The following is a 26302-nucleotide window of genomic DNA, read 5'->3' as shown; positions in this document are numbered from 1 at the left end:
TTTCTCTGAAAAAAACCTTTTTTAAGTCCTGTTTACTTTGGAATAAACCTTGTAAGTCAACAAGCATCGGATTGGTGGGAAACAACGAGCCAAAATCATAAAAACTACGCCAAAGCCGTTCAAATATTTGTGATTTGGTGCAACATGAATTTGTTTCGAACGGTCAATAAGTTTTTATTTGGTCGCTAGTGTAAGAACTTCCCACGAAAACGGCCGCAATTGCAGAAGAACGATTTATGAATTTTATACGATCGAGCCACGATTGTGACCGCATTTAAAGCCAAGACCGCAATGAATATCACCGATCAATCACCGTATTCACCAGATTTTGTTCCGTGTGATTTTTTTCTCTTTCTCAAACTGAAATTGCCGCTCCGTCGAACCCGTTTTCAGTTGATTGAAGAGATAAAACAAAATTCGCTGAAGGAGCTGACGGCCATCCCAAAAAGAGCTTATGAAAAGTGTTTTGGGACTGGAAAAATCGTTGGCATAAGTCTGTTACATATGGTGGTGATTACTTCGAAGGGAAGAAAATAAATAGTAATGAATAATTAAATATTTTGCGTTTTATTTACAATTTCCGGGCACTCTTTGCCACAATGTGTATACCATCTGATCAAATTTGACCCGGACTGCTCTACATTCCCATGTTCGCGAAAAATTTTATTTCCATATGTTCAAAAAAGTTCATTTATTATTATTCGAGCGAATTTCGGAAAAAGTTGGCGTTGCTGCGACACTAAATGTACGTCACACATTACAAATGAAGTAATCATTATGTTTAAAAATATAAATAATTTTAAAGGTTATTAATTAAAATTGAATTCATGAGCGATATATGACGAYCTCTCAAAAAATAAGACAAAGAAGAAACATAAAAACATAAAATCGATATGGAAATGGCGATATGATTGTGGCCATTGTTGTAACGATTCGCTCGTGTTACTGTTGTTTTTGTGCTGCTCTCTTTGCATGTGATTTTAATTTTATTATACAAAAAATTGGATTCAATTCCATTCATTTATTTAATTTTTTGGTGCATTGTTGTTATTTAACTGGCACTTCTCATTGTTTTGTTGTTTTCGCTCGTTGGAGTCTTTGTTTGCAATCGCTGGCCGCGAGSAAGCAGCTATGAGCACAACAAATTCAACAACAAGCAACAAGAAGCAACAACTGTAAGCCGTTTATGTTAAYTAGCTTGACAATCTTTGCATTTGCAAGTCAAATATGTAAATAGTAAATGAAATTCAAATTTCAATCGGAACCAATGAATGCAATGAGTGAAGAATTTAAAATTCCTAGCGAACAAAAGGAGGCAGAAAAGTGAGAAAAAAAATGCAAAAGGCCTGCAGTGGCGCATATAATGTAAATGTGTAGAATTAGAACGCGCATTATAACTAAGTATGTACATATGTATGTGTACAAGTGGTTGYGTGCTTGGATTTGCACAAAAAATTCAGGTGAAATATATCGAATTTTCTAAACTGTCATTTTCACTTAGAAATTGCCACAAATTAGCACACGCACACATACATGCGCCTGTTTCCCATTTCAAAGAAGTTTCCAACTCCTCTCTTTCCTTCCGCTGCTTGCAACAGCCTCACCGCAAAATTTGGCGGCCGGTCGGTGAGTAAATAAATTTTGCACTGCAACATTTTGGCCATGGCCACGAGCAATAACAACAAAAGGAAAAAAACTGGAGGAAAAATAAAAAAGTCAACAACAACAAAAATAACAGCAGTGGCACCAAAACGTGCCGCTGTTACTGGTATCAGCAACCGAAAAGGATGTCATCAACCGCCAATTATAAATTGTGTCTTGTGACGATTGTTGTTGTCGTCTTCAGTGTTGTTATTGTTGCTAGCTGATTTTGCATTGCAGTGCTGCTGTGTGTTTGGCGTTTTTGGCCAAACTTTGGTGCGGGAATGCACAAATACGCTTGTTGTGTTGCCGCGAGCTGCTTGTAAATCTTTTCGCGACGAACTTGCATTTGTGTGTTGAGCATGCGCAGATTCCTGCTTTGTTGTCGCTGCGATTAGTTTGGGCTTCTCATGAAATTAAAGCTGCTGTTTTGTTGCTTTCTTCATTATTTTGATTGTAGTTTAATTTTGTTATTTATTTCTTATTTTATATGTTTCTTGTATTTATATACATATATACAGACATGTTGTATMTCTATGTAAGTATGAGCATCCGCATAAAAGCTGCTGGCATGCAAATTTCTAGTCGCTTAGTTATGGATAGCCTGTCATACTACACGATAAGCGTTGCAACAATAATAAAATGAAATAATAAATAAATACAAATGCTACTGCGGCGTTTTTATTCGATTTTAATATGCACTTGTTGTTATTATTGTTGTTTGCGCTTTCAGTTTTTTTTTTTCTCATGTTTGATCGTTTGAGCAGCTCTTTTTGCTCGTTTAATAGCGTTTTACTTACAAAAGCAGCATTTCCTATATAAAAACACTTTCAAGAAATATTCGCGTTTGGTTTCATATTAAGGATCAGAGTGATTTTATGATTTCCCGATTTTGAATCCATGACTCAAAATGAARATAAATAATAGCTGGTAGTGAATAAAAGTAGAATATTAGTCTGGAGAAGGAGAAACCGCGATGAAAAGCCTTACATACATATCCGTATGTACCTGCATTTTGATCAGTCAGTTTGAAAGACAGATACATGCTATAGTGGTCCGATCTGGACAATTCGTTCGGAGATTATACCGTTGTCTTGGATAATAATTTCGAATTTCGTGAAGACAGGTTGTCAAAGGAAAAATTTGTCCATACAAGAACTTGATTTTGATCGCTCAATTGGTATGAAGATTATCTTCAACGCTTTTTTGAATCCATGTCTAAACAAGTAGCCGATTTTATTAGGAGTAGGGGGTGTTCCTCAAAATACTAAGCATTTTTTTTATACAAAATATGTTATTTTGAATCGAATACAAAACCAAAAAATATTGCTGAATAAAATTCATATAAAACATAAAATATGCAAATAAATTGTTTAAAAATTACATTATTGTTCATAACAAAATTTACTTCCGAGGTTTGTTATGTGTATGTTTTTACATTTTTCACTATAACACCTGTTAAACTAGAAGTTTTTTTATATGAAAATGCTTGAAACATAAACTAAATAAAAGTGGTTCTCCTTCAAAAAAAAAAAAAAAAAAAAAAAAAAAAAAAGGATGTTTATCTTATGATAATATGAATCTAAGTTTTGGGCTATATAAAAGCACTCTGTAGAGTGCGTGGGTTTGTTTTTCGCCGAGTGTATTTTCTCAAGATATTTAATGAGTGCGGTAAAATAGAACAGTGTCAAACTCCCTTTCAAAAGGCCTTAAATTTCAAATATTTGCTGTATTTTCCACTGCAAAAATATGCAAAAATAACTTTCAAATCAATAATAAGTAATTATCCGAAATACAGTAGATTTCAATAGTAGTTATGTCCCGCTGTTTATTCAAAAAAATTCAAGCCAATATCATTTGCCGGACGTTCACCCATCATGAGTACTACCGAACATTGATGACTACTAGCACTCATTTTACCTCACTTCACTACAGTTGTGCAACAATATGAAGTTTTAGAAACAACAATCTCTGTTGGCTAGTGCTTAGTGCCTTTCCTTCACTCAAATATAATAGTTCTCGGGTACAGCTGACTCTACTGTGGAGTTAAAGATAATTTTGAATGAGATATGAAAAAATTAAAAAAAAATATATATATATAAGAAATTAAAAAAATAACAAAAGTGTGAAGTTTTTAGACAAACATCTGCAGAAAATTCTTGACCGCGGCCTTCATTCACAGATCTTGCCTTTTATGCAATCGTTCGTATGTAAGCGCGAATGAAAAGAAATGATCTTGTCAATGTCAACAGTTGAGACTGAACATCATTAATCATGACGCGCGGCTCTAAATTATGCCATTTTCACGTGCTTTATTGTGTTGAAGACGTTCTTTTTTCATTTTCCACCCAATTTGGAAGCTATTCAAGTAAATAGTTCYTATTGAATTTGTTTGTTTGACTCGTTTTCTGAAGAACCTGCGAGAATTGTAAAGGAATATGTGCCTGTGTTTCCATTTTAAGGTGGAGGATGCAGCTGAGAGCAGCGTTTCTAAGGTAGAACGAATGAAAGTGTGKAAAAGGTGGAAAATCGCATGCCTTTGAAAGAAGATTTAAAAAAAATTAGATAAATAAAAAGCGCATGTAAAATAAAATGGTAAACATTACACGATCAACACAAATCGCAAATCGCATTCGTAATCAAATGAATCTCCTACAAATTGCAGTGGTACAAATCTGCACCTTCGAGCAAACAAAGGAGGAAAACAACAACAAGCTACAACTGAACAGACAAGTAACAACACAGCTARTATAAATGAAAAATATGGTGAAGAAATTGCAAATGTTCAGAAGTGTTTAGTGGCTACAGGGTGATAGGAAGAAACTATATAAAAAAAAAATAAATAAATAAAAATAAAAGTTTGGAAACTTTTCTTCTGTCCTTATGACCAAAAATTGTCCAAGATCTAACCAAAACTGTTCAAGCCCCAGATACCCCAGTATCTATAATGAATTTTTACCCAAAATATCGGTCAATATGTAAGATACACAATTGAAATTCAGACAGAATCCTTTTGTATAAAAAAGTGTTGAAGTATACTTCCCTGAGCTTCCATATACCTAATAWAAAGATTTTCGAACTTCTAGGTTGTTTTATACCGCTTAWRTCGGCCAATATTTGAGTTATCTCAATGAAACTTACAGAGCATGCTTTACTCATAAYAGCGTATTTTTGTGTCTAAAAGAAATGTAATTGGACGAAAACTGACCTAGCCCCCATATAACTATTAYCAGCATTTTAAAAMATTCGGCTGATTTTACTCCATAAATTTGGTGATTATATGTGAAGTACCTTAWTGAAATCCAAGGAACACTTTKTTGTAGTATGTGACATGATAGTAGTTAATAGATAAAATGGGGTCGATACTACCTCCACACCCATATACTACATATAATTCGTTTTTCTGACAAATCTTATGCTGAATTTGTCGGTCAGTGTATGAGTTATATATAGTATATGTATATATAAAATTGCKCAGATTCCGATTCTCTATTGGACGTTTTCCTTCTTAATATACTTTCGGAAACACTTGGGATACTTAACTTATGGAAATTCTCCAAATTTCAAGGCCAATAAAATTTAAGTCCTCTTTTCYATAGAAAACCGCTGGGTTTCACACTAGCCACAATTATACAACAAAAGAGCGTTTAAAACAAAGTATGAGTTAAAGTATGAGTTAAAATAAAAGTGCGATCAGTAAATTTAGGACTTTCATTTATCGCAACAACAAGCGTAAACATTAGCAACAAGSAAGGCACAAAGTCAACTGTGACATGCAAAGTATGTAACAACAACCGAAAAAATCTTACTGGAACATCACGATTCTCAATGATGCTAAAATGGTACTTTCTGCACAAAACAAAAGGTAAAAATTAGCAGAAAAAAAAAAAAAGAATTAAACCAGTTGCTACTACATACATTTTAAGGCGCTTCTCTAACACMGTTTTCTTACCTTGGCCCTTCTCTTCGCTAACCGAATTTTCGACTCGATCGAACTTCAGAGATTCAAATACAGACACTTCGTTCTCAGACACAAGTTGTGGCAAAAGTGTTGGCAGCTCGAGAAATGTACACATGTGAATTGGTTTTAAAACAAATTCCTACTTTTCCTTCTCGCRTTTTTGCTTTTGTTTTTACGAGTGAGTCTTAGTACAAGGTAGCAAGCAAACAGAAAGCAATTCGCATGCGCACTGAAACCCAATTAAATTGTCTGTCTAACTGTCGCCCCGCAGCCATTTGTTTTTGCGAAATGTCTAAATATTTCGGTCTGTTGAGTGCGAGTGTGGAAAATTTTGTAAAAAAATAAAAAAGGTTAAAATACTTTTACGAAAGAAGGCGTATTTTTTAGAAAAATTATTTGCTATTTTTTTAATAAAAATCTYAGAAAAGGCTAATAAAAATTAATATCTTTAAAGCCATACTAAGCTACCGCTCAGAATTATCTCACTACTACRCAGCGGTTAGTAGTTGACCAACGCTGTCTGAGCTGGACTGTAGCTCTTGCCTGCTCCAATTTTACAGTTATCTAGACTGAAGTACGTGTTCAAACAATAATAAGTCTAGAAATCTTTTCACTAGTCTTATGCGCGACCTTAAGACTATTATCGCTGTCGTACTATTCCGAGAAGTAGATATACTGCTGCCTTTATGGTAGTCACTCCGATAGGAAGACGCTGCAGTGCTCAGGAAGCCTAAAACTCGAGCTGATGGCAGTTTCAAACCCTCTACGAAAGCTCACTACCGCTCTCCTCCAGTGAGTTGAAGACATGATTCGCTCTGGACGACCTTCAACATCGTCAAGTGTTGAAAATATTAAAAAAAAAAGTGTTGGACATAGTGCTTGAAAATCAAGAGTTAGAGAAATAGCAAGAAGGTTAACATCTCTGGCGTGTCTGTTCGAATGAATTTGGTGAGTATTTTGGGTATTACACGCGTTCTTGCCCAAATTGTCCCGATAAAGCTGATGTTTCAAAAAGAATACCGTAAAAAGGTCTCTTTTCACATTCATGGAGAGCATTATAACTGCCGATAGAACATGAATTTATGAGTTTGACATGCAAACAAGTCAACAATCATCGGAATGGAGCGAAAAAACGATCCGAAACAAAATACAACTACGCCAAAGCCGCTCAAAAATCACGGTGGAGCTCATTGTTTTTTTGATATTTTTTGTTTGGTGCATCATGAATATGTTTCGAGGGGACAGACGGTTAATAAGGAGTTCAATTTGGACGTGTTGAGGCGTTTGTATTAGATATCCATCGAAAACGGCTAGAATTGTGGAAGAACAATTCATGGATTTTACACAATAATAATGCACCATCGCATCGGGCCACAATTGTGACCAAATTTACAGCCGCGGCGTGGAACCCGTTTACAGTCGATCGAAGGCCATTCCAAAAATAAGCTTTAGAAAGGGGTTTCGGGGGCTGGAAAAAATCGTTGGCATAAGTGTATTACATCTGGTGGATATTACTTTGATGGCGACAAAATAAATATTAATGAATTATTGATTTTTTATTGTAACAATTCCCGGGTACTTTTTTTGTCGTAATGTATAAAGAATGTATTTACTAGTGCTCTTAAAAAATCATTTATCTGTTTTATGAAATCTGCCGAGTACGTACTATATTCAAATTCTATTCAAGTGTCGTATACACGAMCTAAGCTTTGCTCTACTTTTTGGGCATTATGCAAAGATACATCTCACACACTCTTCTATATATTTATATTTATATACGGTGTATATATTGACATACATAGGTGGTGTATGGGTGTTTCGGCACGCACTTCATACATATCTCATAATTTCGGGCTAATTTGCGCTGCCAACACTAATTGCGTAGATATTTTTAAAACAAATTCGAAATTTCCGGAAACACCTTCAAAATAGTTGTAACAGGCCAATGTGGCCCAGCAGCAAAACAAACACAAACAATTGTCTTAAAAACTCAAGTAAATAAAAATAAAAATTGAGAGGAGGGCAAAAATGCCAAGCGCGCGAACAGCAGACGACCCAGTCGTTAAATCAAACAAGCCGGGCGAGCGCCCAGACAGGCATTGCGGCAGGCTGAATGCCGCTCGTGCGCCGATGGTGGAACTGAAGGTGTTTGGAAGCGTTTTAAGTGCTTCAGTGGAGGTGGCATGTAGTGTTGCGTGTGTGTATGAAGTACTGTAGTACCTTTAGTACTATATTTATGGTTTATGAGATTTTCGCCTGCAACACTCCCACTAGCTCAAGAGCCCAAGAGCCCAAGCCATTATGCAACAAGCCAATATAAACGGTTCGGAAAAATTGCTATTTAAAAATGGGTATGAAATAGAAATACAAATAGCGCGAGGCACAGTGGGTTTTGGGCGAGAAAATATGCCATTTTTGGGTATTTAATTTTTGTAATAGATGCTAAACTTGTTAATTTATATATAGTTTGTAATAATTTTTATGGAACTTAGCCATACAATATAATTATATGAGTAGAGGAATATATATATGTTGTTGTAGCGGCAGAAAGCATTGCTGAAATAACTTGTCCCAAAGAGACCTGTTTACGGTAAAAAAAAAATCAGCTTTGTCGGGACGAATCTAGCAATAACGTGTTTCATAGCCGAAATATCCACCAAAATCCATCGAACGGACCCTCGAGAGTTGTCGAACTCTCTTGTCATCTCTCTAAAACTTGTCTGATGATTTTCAAGCCCCATATCTTTATTGATATATTCAGCCGTTGATAACGCCGAAAGCCGTCCGTAATGAGGCATATCTTTAACGTTCTCTCGACCGTCATTGAAGGTCTTGTACCTTTCGTAAGCTTATGTTTCACCGTAAGCCTTCTGGCCTCTCACCTCGGTTAGAAATACAAACGGGTCCGTTCCGTTTATTTAGACCTGACTGTCGCGGGACCGATATCACAGGAGTATATGTAATATTCGTTGATTTTATGCCAAAAAAAAGAAGAAGTTATTGAGGTTAGGTCGACGTGTTGGTAAAATGGACCGATTAGGGTCGATTTATCAAAATGCTTTTTATGCTGTTTCAGGTTCAGATGTTTTGTGTGAACAATCGATCTGCTGTAGTATATAGTTTCTTTTCTTGCTTAAGGTAAATAAAACTTCAAAAATTTTAAAATTATGGAGGGCGATACCACGGTGCTACCCTGCATTAAAATGGACCAGGTATCATACTTGGCATGCCAACAAATATGAAATTGTTGAGGTTATGTTGCAATAAAAATGTTTTAGTTGTACTACAAATATGTTGTTGTAAGTACAATTTCTCTAAATACCATATATATGAATTGCTGGCAAAGACTAAGCGTCTAAAATAGTTGTAACGCGCAAACGCGTTGCCATTTATATTCAATACGCGCCTGCAATCTCGCAAACTACAGAGGCAACAACAACAAGAACAACTGTGATAGGTAGGAGCATGTATGTATGTATGGTAGTGTATGAGAGTAACGACGAAACATACATATGTATGTGCCGCCAAACGCCTCCTTTTCCATGTAACCGCTCATAATAATTTCTTTTAGCAGCTGTTGTTGTTGTCATTTGTTATTGTTGTTCAATTTTCCACAAACAAAAGTCATTCATTGTATGCTACTACGTCGACGTGGTTAGTGACTTTTTCCGGCTTTCGCTTCTCCGCCGATCTCGACTTGGCAGAGTGAAAAGTAAATAACAACAACAACAATAATGTTGGCAACTTCAAGGAGTGAGTTATTGTTGTTGTCGTTGTTGGCAACCAGCGCATCCGTTGCAAGCCGCGTATAGCGCACGGCAACAACAACAACAACTACAACAAATAATACACTACTACAGATACAGCAACAACTACAATAACAATAACAACAAGTTTTAGTTAATGTCGGCAACACAGCCTCGTTCCCTTACAATTATCTCTATACAAAAAATATTTGCGCATACCCACACCCACAAACACAACTGGAATGGAGGCAGGCGGTGGTGTGCGCCTGCGCAACCTTACAGCATCTTTAAAGACGCTTGAATACGGTGTATTTACTGTACATAAAATAAAAACCGCAATAAAGCATAAAAATAAAATTGCCAAAAGTAAACTCGCCCGAGCGGGTGGCGATCTCGAGCGCGGGGCATGCCGGAGCAGGCGGCCGCCAGGCTGAAACTGTAATTTATATCATTCGGCCCCAGCCAACCGCGTCCATGTCTATTGCCAACTGAGTTGGTTAGTAAGTTAGTTAGGCGCATTGCAACAGCGTCGCGCTATAAAACTTCAAATTTCATTGTATCCAAACAAAGCAGAGTTAGCCGGGCATGCGCACGCTCACAGGCTCCAATCGAATTCGAATTCGAATTTACCAGTTGCTGGCTGCGCAGTACAGTGTTTTGCAGCGAACGCCAGAGACACGCCTCTATCGCTGCGCTGCGATCTAGTTCGCCGGTGACGAGCGAGTTTTTATTTGCTGTCTGTCTGTCTGCCTGTGTCTATGGCGCACGGTTTTCCGCGTTTGGCCACTTGCCTTTGAAACCATAGAGCTGCACCGAGCCGCTCACAAGCCGCGCGATTATTTCGCTTTATTGGTCTACAACTGATAGCTGGTGGACGTGTTCAGAAGATTCCACCAACACCAATTGCAAAAATGCTGACTGATTCTTTTTTTGCAAACAGTTTTTGGTGAAATTACTTAGAAAATAGATGTATGTGAGTGATAGGCCCACTAGTGTTGTGTGGATTAGAGAAGAATACCCTGCGGAGGAAATTTTAATATGCTCCACTTGTATGAATTTTTCTAATGGTAAGGTAAGGTTTACTAGATGAGTAATATCAGTGGAGTGAGACCTAGATATTTAATAAATTCGTCATACTGACCAAAATTATCCGTGTTATTACAAAGATTTTAAAAAATTAGTAGCTTTATTCAATCAAGAGACAGTGGCTCCGATGGCTAGGTCATGTCGTCCGAATGAAAGAGCAGGTGGAGAAGGACCTGGCTACATTTAGAATCTCTAATTGACGTCAAACGACGAAAAGGAAGAACGACTGGCGCGCTGTTGTAAACTCGGCTATAATCGCGTAAGCGGTGTCTACCCCAATAAAGAAGAAGAAAAGCAGTGTACGACGTACGTGCGATCACTACACTATCGTGTAGTACATTCTCATTGACAGTTATTGTAACTCAGTCCAAATGGACCGTCTCAAGAATCGATTGAATGCTGTTATAAGGCGACTATTCTTCTTCGTTCAAAAAATAGTTGAACGTCTAACATTAGTAGATTGCAGATTGAGGGTGTATGAGACATCAGGCTTTCCCAAAGTTTACATTGGTCATGTCCTGCGTGAAATATCGGGCACCGTTAGATCACAATAGCCTTTTAGACTTTGATGCTGTTTAAGAGCATTTCGAATATTTTGACGGGAATATCAGAAATGAAGGAACTTTACCCGGCGAATCTGCTCTGAAAAAGGCGAAGATTGTGTGATGGTCAGCTCGAGTGAATTTCTAGCACGAAAAAGCTTCCAAGAAGGTCTCATACTTTTGAACATCAAGTGAGCTTCCACCATCTGGGATGAAGCTTCGCAAAGCATATATACAATTATTTTGGGAAATACTGTTTCAAAGACCTATTCTTCCGTTACTTATACCATATTAATTCTTAAAATGTATATTGAAACATACACTTCTTTATGTCTGAAAAATCCCGAATATTTATGTATGTATATATCTATTACTTACTTTCTTCATCAATTCCGTTTATCGACAGCGGTGCGAAACATCCAACAACACATCCTTCAACTTTTACGCTGTCAAATCTGTTTCAGTTAGGTCACTGTGTGTTTGCTTGTTGTTTATAGCTGCAAAAAGGATTAAGAAACGTGGTATGTAGTGAAAACTAAATTTAATTATAAATTCAAAGCACATGAGTACACACATACATTAACAAATGTGTGTGTATATAAATTTCGAAACTGCTTATTGGCAGCAGGATAATAGTTTGCACGGATTTGAAAACAAAATAAAAATCTATAGTCAATCAGCTTAACAAGAAGTTATTCAATGAATATTTTAACTAATTTCCGATGGCATATATAAATATGTGGGTGTGTTGCGGCCAGTGTGGTGAAAAGCCGGAAATTAAATTTGATAAAACGTAAATGATAACTAAGATGAATAATGTGTTAAAGTTATAGTTAAAACAAAAGGGCAGCACAAAGGGGAAAGATGACATGAGAGATAAGGAAGAGAGGTTTTCGCAATATAAAATTGATAATATTAAAAAAAAAAATCAAGGAATTTTGTTCATCGTAAAACTTATGAAATTATTTGGAAGACAAAAATGATAAAATTAATTTAATTTAGAAATTTGATCGAAGTTAATGAAGAATATGGTGTGGACGTGGGCAGAAAGCTTGTAAGAAGATAACTCAACGCAGCTCAACGTTTCGGACGAATTAACAGGAAGAAACCATTCCGGTCCCGGTTCCGACTGGTACTCGTATTTGCAAAGGTGTACAGAGATGAAACAGCACAATTTTGGAGGAACGTGTTTGGGGCGACGAAACCTAGATAAATACGATGGGTCCAGTAGAAAAATATTTGAAGGTCATCCACAAGGTAGATATACCAAAAAACCATTAAGCTCGGCGGAGAAAGTGTCATAATTTGGTTTCAAAATGGTAAAAATGGACCGGCGGTATCAGTATTTGGATATACTGAAAAGTTAAATGGAGCCACCTATGTCCATAAACTGGAAATTTATGCAAGACAATGGTCCGAAGCACACCGTAAAGCATTGGCTCGACAATGAATATCTTACCCTATTGGATGGGGCGAGGCAAAGCCCGGACATGAATCCAATAGAAAATTTATGGAATGATGTCAAACCAAAATAGCAAGCAAAATATTCCAAAAATTTGATGATCATTTATTGCAATACTAAAGAAATATCTATCAAAAATTATAAAAACTTAATTGCCTTATTCTTTCCAATCTCGTTTTTTTCCATCCAACTTGTATATAAATCAAGTTTAGTCGTTTTTCCCCGGATTATTAATCAAATGGCGCCCATAGTTGGTGTTTAATAAGTGTTATTAATATCGTATACTATATGTACTCACTCACATACAAACCAACTACTCCAAGATATGCACTTCTTAGTTGCCGCACTAGTATAAAGGCAATTATTGCAGTAACAATGCAGTTATGTTTATTACTAATGATAGTTTTATTAGCAATATATACTACATATATATATATACAAACATATATACATAAGTATTACGTACATATAGTATATATAGTATATATGAGCTGCTTCATATCACCGCTCACTCTATTTACTAGACAACAATTAGCCGAGCGCTGTCATTGAGAGCTTATTGCGCAAACGCCTGTGATTGGCCAAGCTGTTAATGGTGCAGATACATATTTATCTATGTATGCAATGAATATGTATCCAATCAGATTGTTGTAAATATAGTATAGTATAGTATTATAGTACTGAGTGTCTTAACTCAGGTTAGGTTGGCGGAGACTAGTTTTAGGGAAATAGGTAGGTATATTTTTTTGTGATAAAAAATATATATGACCAAAAGGAAATAAAGAAAATTGTGATTCGTTTATAAAAAATATCATGCATGTCGAACGGTTCGTTTCGTTTCTAAGAGGAATTTGGAATTTAATAGTATATTTTCTATAGTACATACATAGATCTACATCATACATAGATCTAAATTTTAAAAGGTAGGTATATAGCTGCTGAAATTATAAAGTCTTTAGATGTATTTTGTCATGGAGCTTTATTATTCGTTGATAAGTTCTGTGAGATCTGGGCGATGAGCTCAGCAAACTTTTAAAGGAGATTGCTACGGAGAAAATAGTTCTGCAAAATGAAGTTGGTTGAGACAGCTGATACTTCAAAGATAATAAAGAAATTTGTTAGATGCATCGTTTATGAAAATTTGAATATTTCGAAAACTCTATGCAATGTAGGAACGCGCGAGCTAACAAGAAACTGACTCAACGTCTCAAAAATCAATGAAAACCACGAAAAAATTGCAAGTATTAAACTTTCAATTACTTGCGCATGCACTATATTCTTCAAATCTAGCTAAAATCTGTTCTCAGACCGTATGAGAATATTCGCTTATAAGAAATTTAGCAATATTGAGAGAAAATCAGAGAAGCGGAGGTGTTTTTTGAAGAAAAAGTCAAATATATAGTACATCAAACAACAAATCGTATTAAAAAAAGTATTTGAAAAGTTGAAATATCTTTAAAATCGTTGCAATGCTCTCGATGTCTCATATTTTCTATATTAAAATCAAATTTGGTCAAAAATTATTTTTTTCTCTTTAAAAGAATACGAACTTTTCGGATACTGTGTAATCTGCTTCAACAGTCAAAAATTTCATAGTCCTTAGACCTCGCTTTAACCTGATTTAATAACTAAATTATAACCTTGTTTATAATATTATTTTGTTTTTAACAATGTATGAAAAGCAATCACGAATTCGCCTTTTATGGAGTTAATCGAGTAAAACCAAAAACTAGTTCAAGCATTACGCCAATACTTAACAGCAATTCTATGGCACATTAACACTTTAAAATAATACATAAATACATAAGAATATATACGTAAGTTCCCACACTAAGTTCACATATTCTGCAAATACAGTGTAAAAAATTAAGATCATTAAGAAAATCATAGTGGTAGATCAGAGATACTTGAGTGATTGCTTCAAAATACTATTCGTTTCGCTGCATAAATGGCGTTACAAGGGTCATACATAAAGGAAGGTAAAAATATAAATTCGGACTTTCGTGAAAATATCTCACCCAATGAAAAAGCTTTCCATAAAAGCACTTTATTCCGACCGTTCAGATTGTATGGCATCTGAACCTTTTCAACGAAAATTGCAATAACTAAGACTGAATTGACTATAATTGTATTTCGAAATCCTTGGTTCCCACAAGATATCAGCTCTTGAAGCAGAAATTGCAGATCGAAATTTCAAAAACTGGGGGCTAGATCGCGTATGTACCGAGAGATAGAACTTGTTTACTAAGTCATCATACCACAAAAAAGTATTCCGATATTGACTTATTTAATGGAGAAACCGATATACATCTTTTAAGGGGTTTTAAAAATAAAGAAAAGGCAGTACGGTATGATATGTCAAGGTCCAAAATTTAGAAAGAAGCAATCGCATATTTTCTTTTTTAATTCAATTATCGCTTAGTTCCAACAATCCTTTTGGTCGGAATCGATGTAAATTCCTCGAAAAACTTTAACTGCTTTTAAAGCTGAATGTTCGCAGTTGTACAGGATACTATTATTCCTTCAAATTCGTGTACATTCGCTTATGAGTTTCGAAAAATATTCCTAAAAAATTATTATTTACTACAATACTGTACATGGGTCTAAGTACAGCACACCCGTGCAAACACTTTCTGACGGCTAACAATCAACAAGAGTGTCTTCACGAGTTCTTTACACCTCTTTTGGTGAGCAATAATGGTTAGAATGAATGAAAGGAACAGCACAAAAAACAAAGATAAATAACATTCATAGAACCATAATAAATTTTTATGATGCGGTTTCAAGCGAAAAAATTGGTAACAAGCTGAAAATGAGTTGTTCAAGAAGCTGCGATGATGGCTTATTGAGCCAGCGAAGGTGAGCTGACGCGAGCAAGTGTAAGAAGACGCTGCGCAAAGTGGTCCGACGAGCACTTACGGCCGCAAACGTAATTGTTGTAATTACTTGTGTTATTAGCTTTTTTGTTGTGTTAATTTTTAGTTTTACTGCCGAATTTAAAGTGATGCTCGCTTTAATGGATGCTTTAGTTCTAATTTAGTTTTGCGCAGAGAAAACACTTAAAATATTTCCGAAATTTTTGTTTTAACGTCTTCGCGATGCTTAGTGCTTTAGTTTGATATTTATGTGTTTTTACATTTTTTTATATTTTGTTTTTAACTTCTGTTGCAAGTTAATTTTGTATGGCGAAACTTGTCACTGTCGCTTTGAGACTTTATTACAGTAGTTTAGCACCCACTTTTGTCTTTGTGGTACTTTTAGTAACTAAATATGTAAGCATAATGGTCTATTGCTACATTCCGCGTTGGCTTGTTGACTCATGGAGCATCAAATGCTCGGGTTAAGGAGTTGTACAATTTGTCTTCTTGTTGCCTTATGAAGGTGCCACACACAGCAGCCCGCTAGTCAGCAGTGTAAATATGTTGGTATGTGTATGCAAATGGCCAACTACATTTTTATGGATCACCACTTAACTGTATTTCATGTAGCAGCATCTCTAAGTGCTTGCACCCAGTTATGTTAATAAATAGCAAATTTGTAGCTTTTTGTTGTGCTTTATTGCGTTGTATGCCAAATGTCAGATAAAAATCACCTAAAAACTGCTACTTCATTTATTTGACACTCAAAATTTTCATCTAGGCACCACTTGGATTACGAGCAATTGTAATAGTCTAATTTATTGAAGGCAAACCAAACAACCAGGTTGTGATTTTGACCATAAAAATGTTGATGTACATGTGTATTGGTGTGTGTGTGTGTGTTTGAGGTTTGGTAATTGGCAAATACACCCCTTTCGAGTAGCTGTCACTCTTATTTCATGCCGTTGCAAAGGTATTTGTAATACAAGTAAAGGTAAATTAATTAAATCGGTTGTAGAGTTGCGTATATACTGTAACACCTATCTAAGGTGGATTTGCTGAACAGAGTTGCCACATCAACTGGAATAAATTATCTAAAGAAGCTGGAAATATTTCAATTTTTAGAATAGATAAATTCTTTAATATGTCCGCCTGAACGGAAATATACCTATGTATCGAAAAATTTCTCCAATTTTCCTCCTTTTATGAAATATTTCAAATATTTTTTTAGTTACAGTCTTCTAAAGCGTTGTACTCGAAACAGAAATTTTTGAAATTGCTCTGGACCACAACTAATGTTTTCAGTTGATTCAGTTAATTGGATAGTTGGCGCAATTACGGAGCATTGTACTCAGGGGTGATAATGAAATTAATGCTCATCCAGCAACTCAGTGGATTTGGTAAAAAAAAATTTTAAGTTGGAGTATTGAGAGACATGGAATTGTCCCGCCTCACACTGCTGAAGGCTGGACATTCGGATATGTAATATTCCGACGTCTCATCGTCTTGCGCGCATCCTCTGTAGGCCGGAGATTTAATTGTTCTATTTTCTAAAGGTGGGATCTTAAGTGTCGGTTCCTTAATGTTATTAAGTTCCGTTTTGCCTCGAAGCTTTTTGATCTGTCCATAATTAACACTACTCAATAGTAACTTTGTGGTGTTCGGGGTGTTGCTTGTGTTCCTCTAGGGTCCATTGCTTCGGACAACCCTCAAAGGAGCTTAATAGTCTGAGACAGCTTGGTGGAATTATGTCTCCAGCTGCCCTCAAGCGGACTAGCTCGTCTGCCTTTTCGTTCCCTTCCAGATGATGCTAACCGAGCTATTGAGAGTCTAGTTATTGTCTACTTGCATAGCCTAACGCAATGAGACTTAGTACTTCTACGGCTACAGATAGTCTAAATCGACGCTTGACTATCCACTAGATAGTATATACACCTGCTGATTCGAGCAGATGCCCGCTTAGCACATACTGCTGTATCTTCAATTTTAGCCTGAAAGACGGAATTGTAGTCATTTAGTTTGAAGCTACCTTCTGTGTATGGATTACTACAGAAGAAGTTCGTTCATGTTCCTATTTCGCTCTTTGATCCGTCGGTGAATATGTAGATCTCGTCGTTGGCCACAGAAACATTGGCCAATTCTTCTCTATTGCGGAATAAAAACGTTGTTTTTTCTATTGTGAATTTAGTCCAAGTTTCATTAACAAGGTCAAGTGTGATACCATGCCATTCACTTTTTAGGCTGTCACACTATGTGAGTCTCTTACATTTCGAAGTAAGATTGTTTGAGGAATATTAAAAAGGCTGGAGAGTACGAGAAGTCCTGTAAAAAGAATTGTCATCCGCGATCATTCTCACAATTTTTTTAAACCAATATTGTCTCTTTAAGGTTACAGGATCTTAACTGTAAGACTGTGTATACTTTAAACTTACATGTTAAGTTTCATGAAGAACTGAGGCGCCTTCTAAGATACTATAGAGTTCTATGCAGTACAGGTTTTAAAGGCTTCCTTATAGCATATATTAGGTTGTAAAAAAAGTCTTGCGGTATTTTCGCTAGTTGTCACTGAGCACGTAGTTCTAGTTTTATTCGTCGCATCGTATCATGCTATACCTTTTTGGAAAGCTCATTACACGCGCCAACACTCGTTTGCTTGATTGTCGTTTCTTTTAAGTCGTTCGTGAGTTATRGCGTCGCAAACATGGAGCAAAAGAAAGAGAAAATACGGCATATTTTACAGTACCACTACGATAAAGGCAAAAATGATTCTCAAGCAGCCAATAAAATTTGTTACGTTTTAGACACAACTAGTCAAAAAATTTCGCTTGAACTGGCCACACCAAAATTATGCTCAAGATTTGTAACAATTTCGCCCACTTGGCAACTCTAATTTCAGCAATCAAAATCCCAAAATCTAATCTTACAAAACTATTGCAATCTCAAACGGCATTTGGCACCCACTCCAAAAACATTTCGCTATAAAATAGCTACTCGTCCATTTGTTGTCCAATTACTTTCAAACTTTAATTTGTCAATGGTCATCGAAACTACCACACAGGGAGACATACAAAAGTAGATGGTAGTCAGTGTGTAGCCCTTGCTGCTTGTTCACAGCGATGTCTTCGTGTTGTCGCTCTTAACCCATTCATGTAAACTGTCCTTTATGTACCTGTCATTCATTTCGGGTGGTAAAGGGTGGATGGATGTTTGACTGCTCAGTTTAAGCATATAACATACTCGTATTTACAGTTACTTATTAATAGTGTTTGTTGTTGCAGTGAAATTGGTTAGTTTAGAGTTTATTGATGAGCTGGCATTTGTTTGGCTTAGCAGCATGTGGTTCTCGGCCAATTTATGGTATAACATTTAGACGTGTATTAGAAGAAAAAGATATGGAGAAGAAATAAAGGATATTTTTGGCAGGTAAGCGTTGCTAGCTTGAGGATTAAAATGAGCACCAAGAAGATAGGGTGTATGATTTGGGTTTTTTTTGTAAAAAATTAAAGAGGAGAATAGAAGAATGGAGTGTATTAATGTGTTTGACAACTATTATATAAAATAATATTTGCCATAAGGAACGTAATAAGAATAAGAAAGAAGTCTTTAATGCAAAAAGTTTTTAAAATTTCTAAATTTATCAGTAAATATATTTATATTATCATAATTTATTGCTTTTGAAAGTAAATATATTTTTGTCTTTCAAAAATATGATACGGAATCAGGCGAAGGATTGTTATCAACAAAAATTAAAAATGTATAATCATTAATATTAAAGTTTATTATTAAAGACATGAATTGTCTGAAAACCCCGAAAAGATATCTCCAATATATATGAACAAATGTATATTTATTTAAAATTTAAATAAAAAAAATTTATAATATAGAGCTTCTTTACGTTGAATCCAAATAAAATCAACTTTGGAATTAACGGACATCCTTTTGTTCATGCAGCGATATCAGACTCTTCATGGCAACAATAAAATAATATACACACACAGCTATATAAAACATATGCTTGTTATTTATGACTGGGATTTTGCACAAAAATAAACCACTTCCAATTGAAATCAACTTTTCGAAAATGATAAGCCTTAAGTATTTATAAATTATTTAAACAAAACGCTGACATACATACATATATGAAATACGTTATATAGCGTATCTACTATATATTTATTTACTTCATTTATTAGGTATTTAATATTAAATAAAAAATATTTATTAATATATGTGTGTGTAATGATCACATGCTTGATAGGCAGTTTAAGCTCATATAAAGCAACAGAATAGCATTCTTAAACGAGCAGATGAAGTGATATAATATATAATGTGTATATATATGTATATTAATGTACATAAATAAAGTATGTGTACTTCTAAGTAAATATGTATGTGCTTGTCAATAAATATAAAAATCAAGAAAATGAAAATTTCATAACATTGAATATTGAATACTAAGTGTTAGTGATAACACTTGCCGATAGTGGGTGTCCCTATTGTTGATACAAAAAACTAATGAAAAAGTCTTATGAATTAAAAATTTGTCTACCCTTTTGCCATAATCTTTCGATTCCAGACTTTTAATAACATGAAACTATTTTTTGGATGCGGCTACCTTTTTTTGGAGCAATAGTACTGTAGGCAAAAATTAGTAAGACTTTTTAATTTAAGTTTTGCGTAAAAAGCTATTCGTCGAACTATTTTTTTCTGGTTGGTGTGATTGTTAGTGACATCTGTGAAAAATATCACATCAAAATAACCATTAATGTTAAGTATAGGATAGTCTTTCTGAAGTAGATAAAGTGCCTTCGCTTATTTTTACGATTAGTGAAATTATTCAACAAAGAAGTTCCATGAGTGCGAAATCAAATTTCTGGTGCCAAAACGTTCAGAATGTTGGTAAAGGTCTGCGGTCATAATTGCTAGCCGCGAGCACGTGTTTTAAAGAAAATTATTGAAATTTTAACGGTGTATTTACCCACATTTTAAGAATACACAGTAAAATTCATTGTAGAAAAATTAAATATTTTTGAAATTGCATGCGATCTAAAAAATATGTTCCTCCATTGGTACAGTGATTACAGCGAGAAATGTTCTACGGAGCATTCCGAACAACTTTGCCCTAGAGTCTATGAGTCTAAAACCAGAGACTTCGAGCTAGACTCTTTTATTACTTTATTCGTAATTGGCATGACAAATTATTAGATAATATAGAAAAGTTTGATATTGAACGGATTATTGGTTTACGAGGTGACTTATTTTAGAAGGCTGTATTTAAAAAATTATTTGAGATATTGAATGAAAACTTGAGGGTGTTATTTTTAATGGTATAATGTATCGAAATTAGAGTGTGCTCTTTAAAATCCTCTAATGAGTATTCGAAAATAGTTCAATTTCCAATTTTATTTTTACATTTAGTGCTTTTATAATATTTAATGGCAGCATAAATAAAGCTATATATAAAAGTCTGCATATCTCTATATATGTATACTTATAATTTTTTTAAATATTGATTAAGGAATATAAACATCACTTTTGTTTTTAAACGGGCAGAATTGATAAGGATTATAATGACAAAATTTTCAACAAAAAAAAAAAATTCGATTATTTTAATATTTAGAAAAGTACATACAAACAAACATAAGTATGTATAAATATTACATTGTGTATTAACTTCGGAATATGATGGAAGCGATTATATATAAGCATTATAAACGCCTAAACGAGGCTTCCAATTCACGGAACTATAAATATTAAAAATGAGTCAATAATTTTAAACCGAAATTGTAAATAAAAAATAAATGTTTACATAAAATATAACGCATAAAGTTGAGAATAACAAGTGGCGCCCGACAAACTACTTCGAAGCACACTTTGGAAAATGCCAACGTCTCGCAAACTTTAACCAAACTTCAGATACTATTTGCACTGCTATCAATCAACTCTCAACGATAAGTCGAACAAGTTAATTTTCAAACGATTTGACTTAAGTGAACAAGTTTGTCTGCCTTACACTACGCTACGCTTCGTGAACTGCGCAGAAATCAAATCAAATCGAGCGAAAAAAGTGGGAAAATTGCTAAAATTATATGAAGCGTGCGACTTGCGATCACAAAATATGATCGCCGCATGATTATCATGATCAGCAAAGAGATGATCGACCCTGTGCAGCACTTGTAACTATGCAGTGATACCCAACGAGTATATCTATTGTAGCATCTTCATCAGCGCGCGATCACTTTTGGCGACGAGCAAGGTGCGCGTGCGCACGATCACCTGGCTGGTTGGCGTACAGCAAGCCAACGGAGGAGGACTGGCTTGCCGTGCTCACACTGAAACTCGTTCTGAAAACTACTGACAGAGGAAAGCCTGTGCAACAACGCCTGCAAAGCTTCATTTCGATCGTAACAAAGTGATTGATCGTCGCGGATAACACATGACGACGCATTACATATTATATGATCGTTGAAAGCTTTTTGTGCGCAAATTGTGGGTTTGCAAAAAAAAATGCATTTTTATTTCGTCACAAGCAAAAAAATTGCATTAAAAAACATATTTATTTATGTGTAAATGTAGCTACACGCAAAAGACAGCGTGTAGAACAAGCTAACTGCGATCATAGTGGCGATCTGCACAATTTACCAACGCCGATCGGCGGACGCAACAGCAACATGGCATTTTTTGCCGCTACATTGGCAGCATGAAGACGTGATATTGCAGCAGCAGCGGCTGCAAAAAATGGTCGAAGAAAAAGGAAAATGCGCTCTGCTGATCGCGTAGTGATCGCAAGTTCGACATCGACGATAGCCAGCTGGCTGTGGCCTTTACTACAAAGGCACATCTCGCGAGTCCAGATGCTGCAGCTTGCGAAGCAAACAACTGACCAACCAAAAGTGATCGGTTGATCAATGCTCTCGGCAATATAACAACAAATTTACATGTATTCGGTTAGTGTTGCCGTTGTTGTGTTGGCTGCGGTGGTGGTGGACATTATTGCGTGGTGTCTGCATCATTAATTATCTTAATAACTTGAACATGAGTTTCGTTGCAGGCGAGTGTAGCAACAACAAAGTTGGTCGAGTTGATGAAAAGCAAGGGACTTGGAGAAATTCTTAGTATTTTTTTTTTTCATATACAAATATGTGAATATTTATTCGTACATGGAAGGAGTTCTTGGTTTTGACGATTGAAAGAGTATAATATCATATCTTAACAGTTGTCTTTTGATATTTTCTTATTTTCGGAAATCAATTGGAATATTGATTTTTATGGAACTGTGATTTATTGCTTGCTGCTAAGAAAATAATTTTAAATTTCTTTGGGAGAATCCTAGAAGTGCTGTCAAACTTCAGTCGTTGCATTTGTTCTAGTAATTGTGGCAGGTTCATAATTGACTCCGACGACCTAAATATACTATACATACATACATATCCCTTCATGCAAGAAGAAGTTTAGTCCTCATTCTCTTGTGGAAAGTAGCGTCAACCTAACCATAAAATTATATTTTTGACTGAAATGCAGACAGTTATGGAGATCCAAAGATGGTTTACCGTTGTTAAGCCAATCCACGCATGATTGTCTAAATAACCGGCGATCCAACTATAGGTCCTTTTTCAATAGCCTTTATTTGGAAGATCATATCAAGCCGTCATGTTATTTTTGTTTAGTATTGTTTGGTATTTCATCATGGAAGGATTTACGCCTGAACAACGTTTACAAATCGTTCAAGTTTATTACGAAAATCACCCATCTTGAGACCCATTATTCATTATCGGATAATATTCGACCAAATAGACAACGTTCAGCACACAGTGAAGAAAATAAAATTTAAAGAAAATTTGCGACTAAATCTTAAATGGAAAAGGTACCAGCTGAAGACGCTCTACCTTCCCAAGCGACATCGCTTTGTTGTAAAGGCTTCTGAAAAGTTCCAAGAAAATCGCGCTGAGGTCCACTTGTGGCTCAGTGGATATGTAAATTGTCACATTTGGGAAGAAGAGCAACCTGAAGGGATTCAAGAGCTGTCATTTCATCCAGATAAAAACAACGGTTTGGTATGGTTTGTGAGCCGGTGGAATCATAGGCTGATATTTCTTCAAAAATGATGCCGGTGAGAACGTTACCGTTAATGTCGACCGTTATAGCGCCACGATAACTGGCTATTTGATGTCTGAAATGGAATCTCGTGATCTCGGCAACATTTGGTTAAACCAAGGCGGCGCTACTTCTCACAATCGATGGAATTATTGACCGAACACTTCGATGAGCAGATAATTTCACGTTTTGGGTCGGTCGATTGGCCACCAAGATCGTGTGATATCACACCGTTAGATTTTTTCCCGAGGGGATATGTAAATTATAAAGTCTATGCTGATAATCCTTGGAGCAAAACAGCGGGTCATTCGCCAAAATGTTTACAAAAATAGTGAAAAATATATTCCAATATATAAAATTTGATTACGGCCTAACTACAAAGAAATCAAGATAGAAAAGATTCTAAATTTATTACTCAATGAATTTGAAATCTTCGTTAGTGTGTTGCTTCGAAAGCTCGAGTGATTCTCGTGAATCGCCACATTATCAGCGTTTTTAATAAACATTTATTTCAGATTTATTTATAAGAAGCATTTTACTTTCCACTAAATGCTTATATATTTCTTTTTAGAAATTTGCTGATAAGAGTAGTATTTTTTGAGTACGAAACTAAAAATACGTGTATAACAAATTCGAAAAAATAGTTGGTCGCTGAGAAAACATGAACACTCGAAGCGTTCGCTCTACACGCTGAAGGAACACGCTTATCAGTTTCTGCTGGGCTGACAATAAAAAAAAACGCTGAAAATCACGGTTTTAATATTGCTGTGCAGTAGCCTTATAGAGAGCCATACATACCTACATACATACATATGTACATGTATACATGTACACATATGACTGCTTATATGCATTATTATCATATGTAAAACGCATAAATATTGTGTCAACGCGAGACTTTTTATGATGATTCTTTAATGATGCTCAACTGATAAGTTTTTATGGGCTTTAGAGGCATATGCATGAGTTTTGTATATTAATATATGTAGGCTTCATATACATATGCATAATGATATATTGGTGTAAAATTTTGTTGTCACTTTGAAAAGTGAGATTTTTTTCCGATTCTACTTTCACCGACTCCTGTCGATAGCTGCGAATGTGGGCATGCAAACACAAAGAAGTAGGACATTGAACCGAGGGAAGTTATTAAGTATGCCAGACTGCCTGGAATTTCCCGAAGATAGAAGAGTGTGTTTAAAATTCATGAATGCGTAAACGGTTTAAAAAACCCAGAAGGTGAAACATAAATGAAATAATTTAGAGGTTTTTGTGTAAAAAGGGTTCAATTTACTACGTGAATACTCAAAAACCTAAATATGTCTGTATAATATATAGCTGATATTGGTTGTATGATTGTGGAGATGAAAACGAATGATTATGGATGGAATTATTGAGAGAATTGATAATTATAGTCTCCCCAATGTACACTTAGGAACCTATTGTATAATGGAACAAAAACCTTTGTTCAGAGTATACACAGAATAGTTGCGAGATTCTAAGATGATGGGTCTGATAAAGCATCCAACTATCACTAACCAAACATTGTGAATGAGCATTTCTTTCGTGTCAAATCTTGATATCAGATTTTAGATTTCTCTCTGGTTCGAATGCTATCCCTATCATAATTTTAAAAATGTGCCAAACGATTTTCGACCGAATGGATTACGTTCAGCATGCAGTGTAGCGCCGTAGTTGAAAGTGTACACGAAGACTGTGGAAAGGCGATTCGGCTTCTTTTGGTGTATTTTACGTCGAGATCTTAAATTGAAAGCGTACAATATACGGCTTGTGCTGAGAACTGAAGTCGTTCGACTTTCCCAAACGACTACGCTTTACTTTATGGGTTCTTAAAAGGTTCCAAGAAGATCGACTTTTTTAAACCAAATTTTGTTCCGCGATGAGGCCTATTTTTAGTTCAATGGTTACATACCCATACCCAAAAAAACAAAAGTGCCGCATTTGGGATGAAGAGCGACATGAAGGAACTCAAGAGCTGCCATTTCATCCGGAAAAATCAACGGTTTGATGTGGTTTTTTCACGTTTTGGCCCGATTCATTGGCCACTAAGGTCGTGTAAGATCACACTGTTGGACTTTCTCATGTGTGGATATGTAAAGTGTATGCAGACAATCCCGGTTCGGATCACCACTTGGAGCAAAAATGGTATTATCATATTTGTCAGAATTTTTTAAGTTCGTCTAAAATCTCCCAAAACAAAAAAAAAATTTTTTTCGCCAGACTCCTTTTTTTCTAGGTTCTCCTAGAAATCGGTTACGGGAACTCAAAATTGTAAAAAGAATCGCCGATTGTTAAAATTCATTTAGATCACTTTGAGTTTAGTTACATTGTTTTCAGGGCCAGTATATCTTTTTTAAAAGTTAATCATGATCGCAGAACCGTCTACCGTAACGTATAACAGTTTCGATATATTACATAATCGTGGTGTGGAATATTCACTTAGAACTTTGCCGAATAAAAACAAAGCGCTTCTTTGAGAAAAATATGCCTTGCCGGTGTTGCCAATATTATACAAACAACAATAATGTATGTAGGTGTAAAGCTGACAAAGAATTTACCATATAACACAACAACAAAACAGCAAGAAAAAACTGCAGAAAAACATGGTTGGGACAGCGAAAGATATTGAGTGCAGGAAATGGAGAGAACAAACTGGTGGGAACAACAACAACAGTAGAGCAGGCGGAGAAGCGGTCGGCGGCAACATTTTGTAGCTTCCTTGTTGCTGCTGACTTGTTGAATAAATGTTTGTTGCAAATTTTATTTGCATTGTACAACCACGCGTTATTTGCACATCAACAACAACAATAATAACAACAAATACTACAGTAAAACATATATTTGTTTGCAGTGCAACCAAAAGGAATTAAAGGAAGGCACGCAAAGTGCTG

At 35.5% G+C, this 26302-nt stretch overlaps 1 protein-coding gene across 2 annotated transcripts in view; it reads right to left on the bottom strand.

Moving 5' to 3' along the window:
* LOC108978318 (protein N-terminal asparagine amidohydrolase) overlaps window positions 1-26302 on the bottom strand; it is an 82240-nt gene that overhangs the window by 25326 nt on the left and 30612 nt on the right. For both annotated transcript variants that reach the window (XM_018948538.1, XM_018948539.1), the window contains exon 2: window positions 11355-11473. The gene's annotated coding sequence lies outside the window, so the exon portion shown is untranslated. The remainder of the gene's footprint in view (window positions 1-11354; window positions 11474-26302) is intronic.

This window comes from Bactrocera latifrons, unplaced genomic scaffold (assembly GCF_001853355.1).
Source record: "Bactrocera latifrons isolate USDA-ARS-PBARC rearing strain unplaced genomic scaffold, ASM185335v1 scaffold_12, whole genome shotgun sequence".
NCBI lineage: Eukaryota > Metazoa > Arthropoda > Insecta > Diptera > Tephritidae > Bactrocera > Bactrocera latifrons.
This window is presented reverse-complemented; position numbering and strand designations above follow the sequence as displayed.